At 43.3% G+C, this 7,494-nt stretch overlaps 1 protein-coding gene across 1 annotated transcript in view; it reads left to right on the top strand.

Annotated features, from left to right (window-relative positions):
* Positions 1–6: 6 nt before the first annotated feature.
* Psme4 (proteasome (prosome, macropain) activator subunit 4) overlaps positions 7–7,494 on the top strand; it is a 100,768-nt gene continuing 93,280 nt past the window's right edge. Inside the window, exon 1 of the mRNA XM_013017913.1 lies at positions 7–230. The gene's annotated coding sequence lies outside the window, so the exon portion shown is untranslated. The remainder of the gene's footprint in view (positions 231–7,494) is intronic.

Here is a 7,494-nt window from a genome sequence, read left to right as displayed (position 1 = left end):
GAGCGGGCGGGAGGCGGGGAGCCCCCGGAGCCCGGCGGGCGTCCCGGGCTGGGGCCGCGGGGCTTCGCCCCTCAGAAGGAGATCGTGTACAACAAGCTGCTGCCCTACGCCGAGCGGCTGGACGCAGAGTCCGACTTGCAACTGGCCCAGATCAAGAGCAACCTGGGCCGGGCCGTGCAGCTCCAAGAGCTGTGGCCGGGGGGCCTCTTCTGGACCAGGAAACTCTCTACGTAAGTGTGCGGGGTGGTGGTGGTCCCGGGACCGTCCACTCCCACCTGCCCGGGGAAGAAGGGGGCCCCCGCGGAAGCCGCGGCTCGGCAGAGGCCGTCGGGAGTGGGGAGGGACGGCTCTTTGTCTGGGGCGGACGGACGGACCCCGGAGCTCGGTCCTGGCTGCAGCTAGCTGTCCGCGGGGCAGTCAGTGGTCGTCGGGTGGCGACCGAAGCCCGGAAAACACTCAGGCCACTTGGTTCGGAGGACCTCCGAGGTTCTTCTGGCCGGCTGCCGCTCCCCGAGCGTTGGGTTTGTTTCTTAACACCTGCGAGGCTCCGGGGAGAGCCTCGGAGGAGCGATCCTCCGTGGAGCCTGCCTCGGGGGAGAGGCGGGGCAGGATTTGTCTTTAGGGACCGGTCTCCTGACTTCGCTTTCCACTTCTTTCCCCCCCCCCCCCCGGGCTGGCTCCGGTTCCTCCTCCTCCTCCTCTTCCTCCTCCTCCTTCTTCCAGCCTCGCCACTTTCCGGGTCTCGGGTTCGCGCCTGGGAACTTTGTGAATGGGAAGGAGGCCTTCAGGGCAGCCTGCAAGGTAGTTGGTGTTTGAGGTTTGTCCGAGCTCGGAACCTTTGATCGGAAAGATTAGTTTAAATCTGCCCCCAGCGCAGTCCTGGGTGGCGGGGTAGACTGGCCGGCTGGCGAATGTTGTCTTAGATTCTAAGGAAAGTGTGTGTCGGTCCTGTTGTGACATTGCCTGTGGCGAGACCTCAACGATTCTACGGAAAATGGGGAAGAGCGGCTGAGCAGCTGTCGGGGGTTGCTGTTATCTGGACTGGGAGGGCGGTTGTGTTTACTAGTCACTTTCGGGAGCTCCCTTGATAAACAAGTTGTAAACTAGAGAGTCACTGAAATTTGAGGAAAAATTGGTACGCTAGTGTGTGTGTGTGTGTGTGTGTGTGTGTGTGTGTGTGTAAGTAAACCTTACTTGGTAGATGAACATTTTTACTGTATCCGAAACTTTTCGGAAAAGAATTGTTTGCAGAGTCTCGATCTGTTCGCTGTAGGTAAAATCTGGGAACGTGGTACACTCAGGCGTGTGGCTACGGGTGAGTGAACACACCGGACACCAGTCACGGTGTTTACCCAAATCTGCTGAGTGAACTGGGTGATGACTCAGGGTTTTTGTAATGCAATAGTCTTTTCTATATTTGTCTTTCCTCGCAGGATAATTCTTATGTGTCAGTTATTAGGGGGCCCCTGACAGATTTCTCATCTCCTCTCACAGAGTAGGTGGGAGTAATTGCCTTGTTAATTAAAAATAAGCAAAAGTGGAACACTTAACTTGCCCTCTTCAAAGACCATGAAATGTCAAGGTTAACAGCCTTCCTCTTGATTACAAAGAAGTTTGTGGCGCTAGGATCTGTGGAAAATAAGGAAGTGCTGAGGGAAACGCAACTGACTGAGTATTGCTTTTAGTCACACCAGTAGAATGTCTTTTTCTGTTTTTTTTTTTCTTTTTTCTCTTTTTTACTGCTACTAAGGTTTGTTGAACTCCAGGCCTGCAGTTCTTACTGCTTTTTCGCTCACAGTTGGCAGTCTATCACTTTAGCCACACCCCCAACTGTTGGAGATTAGTGTCTCTTTTGTCTGTATGCTGGCTTAGCTTCGAATCTTGATCCTCGGGTCTCAGCCTCCTGAGTAGCTAGGATTACAGATTTGAGCCCCTGATGTCTAGTGACTTTTTTAGGTGAACCTCCTAGGCATTTGTGTAATTTAGGTGCAGTGAAAATAATATGACTTAGTTTGAGCAATTCCCTTTTTAAATCACTTGGAATCGATTTGTTACAGAATTACTATTTGAGGCAACATAAACAGCTCATATTAGGTGCACAATTTATGGCCATGCCAGTGTGTGAAGACATGTTTATATTTTTGAACCTAGGATCTCCGCAGATACTCTGAAGTATTTGTTGTTAATAGAATTTGGCAAATTAGCACCAAGAATTGTGTTGTTATTTTGGCTTATTAGGTAAAAATAGCTTTTAAAAAGCAGGACTAAATATTCAGTGGAGCATGATGGTGTGTAGTAGGGCAGAATGGCAGTTTTCACATACATAACCGACACCAGGTGCTGCCAGGTAGGAGTTTGTTTTGGAGGAGTGGTTAGACGCTGCATACTGGCTCTGGGGATTGCTTTGCTCTGTGACATTTTAAACTTGATGACACAAATTATGATCTGGGGTGTGTTTTTTTCTCGTCACATTAAGGTGACCTGTTTGTAGTTGTACTTGTTTTCTTTTTTTTTTTTTCAGCTCTGTGTGTTACATAAATTAACATCTAACTACTGCCAAAATTTATGATAATAGCCACATAGTGTATGAATTTAGTGCTACTTAAAAGATTGGAAGGTAGTAATGGAAATAAAATCTAGCTTCTTCCACTAGCTTTGGCCCTAAATATCTTTCAGTATTCTTGTGAATGAAATGATTGTTGAAGTAAATAATGCATCCAAACCATTTCGTTGTTATGGTATCCTATGGTTTTTATTCATTTTCGGCCTTTGTATAAACAAGTGTGTATTTGTTGTTTTTTCTTTTCTGAGATTAGGGATCTCTAGGCCAGATTGGCCTTGAACTTGAGACCCTCCAGCTGATGTTGGAGTTACAGGCATATATCGCCATGTCACCCAGTGTATATATTTCTTTTTTTTTTTTGTCGGTCGTGGGGCTTGAACTCTAGGCCTGGGTGCTGTCCCTCAGCTCTTCAGCTCAAGGCAAGCGCTCTACCACTTGAGCTACAGCGCCACTTCCGGTTTTCTGGTGGTTTATTGGAGATAGGAGTCTCACGGTCTCTCCTGCCCTGGCTGGCTTTGAACCGCGATCCTCAGATCTCAGCCTCCTCAGTAGCTAGGATTACAGGCGTGAGCCACCCAGCGCCCGGCTCAAGTGTATATATTTCTATAACGAGTATTTTGAGTAATTTGTAACATTCTGAAAATATATACCTAGATAAGTACATTCTTAAAGTAGATAAAGAGTGTTACTCAGAGGCGCTGGGGACAGACAGTGTCTTCAGAAGTGGGTCCCCTCATTTGAGTATCACAGGTGTGTTGAAGCTGAGTTCTGGTTTGGGAGCTACTTTGGCTCCTTTTTGACTGTTTACTTCATTTTGTTAGTCTCAGTTCATTCTGAGACTTGCAGGCCAGCTTAGCACCTCTTGATTATTTCCTTTAATTTTAAAACTTGGCCCTGCAATGCAATAGAAGTTTTCATGTAGATACAGTTTTAAGGGAAGAAAGAAATTATAGAAGTTTAGAGAAAACAGGAGCAAATAAATGATCTTGGAAAATGGCAGTAAATGTAACTTACAGAGTGGTAGATAATTTGTGTGGCTCTTGTAGAGAATGAAAGGAGTTGATGAAAGGCAATCTGGAAATTTGATTTTGATCCTGTTGCATTGAGAGCCTTCAGGACCGTTTGCCTGAGGTATTGAAATCTAGATACAACAGTTTAGATAAACAGATTTAGTCACTCGTTGCCAGTTCGGTCTTGCTGTAGATCCTTTGGACGGTAAACTGTAGACAGTTTTACTAGTCTTTTAAAACTTAATGTTTAGTAGTGGAGTGTTTTACATAAAATGGAAACATAAGCACATCATCAGATAGATTCCCCTGGCAAATAGAACCTCACTGATTGCTTCTTTTTTTCCTTTCTTTTTTTCTTTAAAAAGTTTTTTAAAAGTTACTATTATTATTATTGTTGTTCAGATCCTGAGGCTTGAACACTGGGCCTGCAAGCTGTCACTGAGCTTTTTTGCTCAACGCTAGCACTCTTATTTACCATTTGAGCCATAGCTCTGCTTCATGTTTTTTCTGGTGTTTAGTTGGATGTAGGAGTCTCAAGGACTTTCCTGCCTGGGTTGGCTTCAAACTTCAGTTGTCAGATCTCCTCAGTAGCTCGGATTACTGGTGTGAATCACTAGTCTCTAGAACTGGTTTATCTGTTATTAAGTACTTATAGTCAAAATAGATACTAGACTTTCCTTGATAGTGGTACAGCTGATTTTCTGAAAGAGAAAATGGACTAAGTGATTTTTGGAAATCATTTTTCTGTCAAAGTTGAATAGCAGCAAAATGTGTATCCTTTACATTGAGTATGAAAAATTAAACTTTTATTTCTCAGACATTATCAGTTCACAGCAAAATTAGTAGAAAAACCACTGAGTGAGTTTGTTTTTTCCACTAGTTAACTTGTTTGTGCCAGAACCTTTTATTCCATTTGAGGATATGTTTAATTTAATTTGAATAGTTCTCTAATACAGCAATTTTTTTATGCAAATGCTTTTTTAATGGAAAATATCAGTCATGCAAAAGAAGACAATAATATAAACTCATAATTTATTTTAAAGAAGTGCCAACTAACAGCCAGTTTTTGCAAAATTTGTGATTTTACTCTTGACTTTCTGCTCCATTTGTACCATTTTGTTTAAGGTTTATTACGTCAGGGCTAAAGATAGTAGGGCAGGAATCCCACGAACAATCATTTTCATTTAATAACGGTTTTCTCCTATTGCCTCTTTAGAGACTTAGATTCCCTCATGGGGTAGCAAATACGATATTGAGTTACTTCCATTTAAAAAATGAAGCTGCTGAGCCATGGATACGGATTGTGAGTTTGAGGTCAACTTGAGGTATACAAACTAACAAATGAACCAAAAAAGACAGTAGACCTCAGGTTAATACTCATAGGTAAATAAAAAAATAGTAAAGGCAGGATTTAGACATCTTCCTTAGTTCTATTTTGATTTTTCCAAACATTCTCACAATGTAGACTTGGCTGGCCTTCCCAGAGCTGGAATTATAGGTGTTCTCTGCCTTTTCTGTTCTGGCATCTAGGGCCTATTAGATTTCTGCCTTCAAACAATTCAGTGTACTCTTTCTCTTAGTCTACATTTTTATTCATTAGGATACAGCAGACAGTGGTAGTTCCATAAAGAAAAGTGGAGGAGCCAGTGCCAGTGGCTCACGCCTGTAATCCTAGCTATTGAGGAAGCTGAGATCTGAGGATCACTGTTCAAAGCCAGCCCAGGCAGGAAAGTCCATGAGACTCTTATCTCCAATAAGCTACTAGAAAACTGGAAGTAGTGCTGTGGCTCATGTGGTAGATCCTTGGCCTTGAGCTGAAGAGCCGAGGGACAGCGCCCAGGCCCAAAGGTCAAGCCCCATGACCGACCAAAAAAAAGGTGGAGGGCTGGGAAGTGGGCTCAGTGGTAGAGCGCTTGCCTTGCATGCCTGAGGCCCTGGGTTCGATTCCTCAGCACCACATAAGCAAAAAGAAAAAAGCCGGAAGTGGCGCTGTGACTCAAGTGGTAGAGCGCTAGCCTTGAGCTGAAGAGCCGAGGGACAGCGCCCAGGCCTAGAGTTCAGGCCCCACAACCGGACCCAAAGGAAAAAAAAAAGGTGGAGGAGGAAAATGGGAAATCTGCATTTATTACATTAAATTAAAAAAATTAATCTGCCCAAGGTGCTTTAATTTAATGCCAAAGAAGGGCAAATAGAAATCAGTAGATCAGTGCCCCTCCACATTCTGAGATCTTTTCATATCACTTTGGGTTTCTACTTGCTCCATTGTTTTTTTTTTTTTGGTCTTGGGGCCTGAACTCTGGGCCTGGGCTCTTCAGCTCAAGGCTAGCGCTCTACCACTTGAGCCACAGGGCCGCATGCATGCATGGCAAGCACTCTACCATTGAGCTACCTTCCCAGGCCCTTTTCCATTCCTTTTGTGCAGTTCTGGGTATCCAATCCAGGGCTTCACACTGGATTCTGAAATGGAGGCAAAAAAACCATTTTTTTCCCGAGAATCTTGTTGGTAAATACAACCTTTAAAACAGGTTTTCTAATTGTGAACCAAGGGAAATAGCCTTTTCTATTAAATGTGATTCATTTCTAGTTAGACTCCTTCCCTTTAATATCCAAATCTGTCTTTTTTCCTAAAACCTTTATAGAAAATTAGATCAAAGTTTCCTTTTCAATAAACAGCTGAGAACACGGTAATAAAATAGAAGTGAGCAAACAGCTGCAGCAACAAAAAAAAGTGTATATATGTTTTTTTGTTTTTGGGTCCGGTCGTGGGGCTTGAACTCTGGGCCTGGGCGCTGTCCCTCAGCTCTTCAGCTCAAGGCTAGCGGTCTACCTACCACTTGAGCCACAGCGCCACTTCCGGCTTTTTTCTTTTTGCTTATGTGGTGCTGAGGAATCGAACCCAGGGCCTCATGCATGCAAGGTAAGCGCTCTACCACTGAGCCACCTTCCCAGCCCCAAAAGTGTGTATATGTTGAGAACTCCACTGGAATGTCCAAACAAAGCAACTCTTGTTAAATGTTCCATTTGTAATCTTGAAGTTGGCTTCCATATTTGGCCTGTTTGGTTTAACATTTGTTTCCTTTTAGTATACTCTTCTCTCTTGTTCATGTTCTTTTCTTCCCTATTATATGCTATTTTGAGATTCAAACCTCTACCTTAAACATTTAGTAGTGGTGTATGCATGTATAGATAGATACTCATTAATACTAGAATTTTTTTTATTTGTAAACTAAAATATGCAAATTAGGGAATTATGGCTTTTGTTGTTGTTGTTTATGTTATGTTTTATGCTGGTTCTGGGGCTTGAACTCCGGACCAGGGAAAAGGTTCCTGAGCTATTTTGCTTAAGGCTAATACTCTACCACTTGAGCCATAGCTCCACTTCCGGCTTTTTGCTAGTTCATTGGAGATAAGAGTCTTATACTTCTTGCCTGGGCTGGCTTTTAAACTGTGATTTTCAGATCTTAGCCTCCTGAGTAGCTAGGATTACAGCTGTGAGCCAAAAATGATCAATTTTACATTCAAAATAGTGAAAGTATATCTGGATGAGTCCATTTTAGTACTCTGTTTGAATCAAAATAGATACTAATCCAGAGAATTGTAGGGAATTAGCATTTTAATTAAGAAAGAATAGTTTGCTTCTTGACTGCACAGAAGTATCCAGGAGTCAAGTTTAGTAAAGGAGTTTATATTGGTTACATCAATAGTTTGTCCATAGTTTGCTATAGCTCTTAGATTATGCTTTTGACAACCATTGAATTTTGATATAACTTTTTTTTTTTTTTGTCCGTCATGGGGTTTGAACTCTGGGCTTGGGCGCTGTCCTTGTGCTCTTCAGCTCAAGCTGAGTGCTCTACCGCTTAAGCCACAGCACCACTTCCAGTTTTCTAGCGGTTTATTGGAGATAAGAGTCTCACTCCTGCC

Source organism: Dipodomys ordii, unplaced genomic scaffold (genome assembly GCF_000151885.1).
Source record: "Dipodomys ordii isolate 6190 unplaced genomic scaffold, Dord_2.0 Scaffold37, whole genome shotgun sequence".
In the NCBI taxonomy this organism is placed as follows: Eukaryota; Metazoa; Chordata; class Mammalia; order Rodentia; family Heteromyidae; genus Dipodomys; species Dipodomys ordii.
The sequence above is the reverse complement of the archived record's forward strand: the minus strand, read 5'-3'. Positions and strand labels throughout refer to the sequence as shown.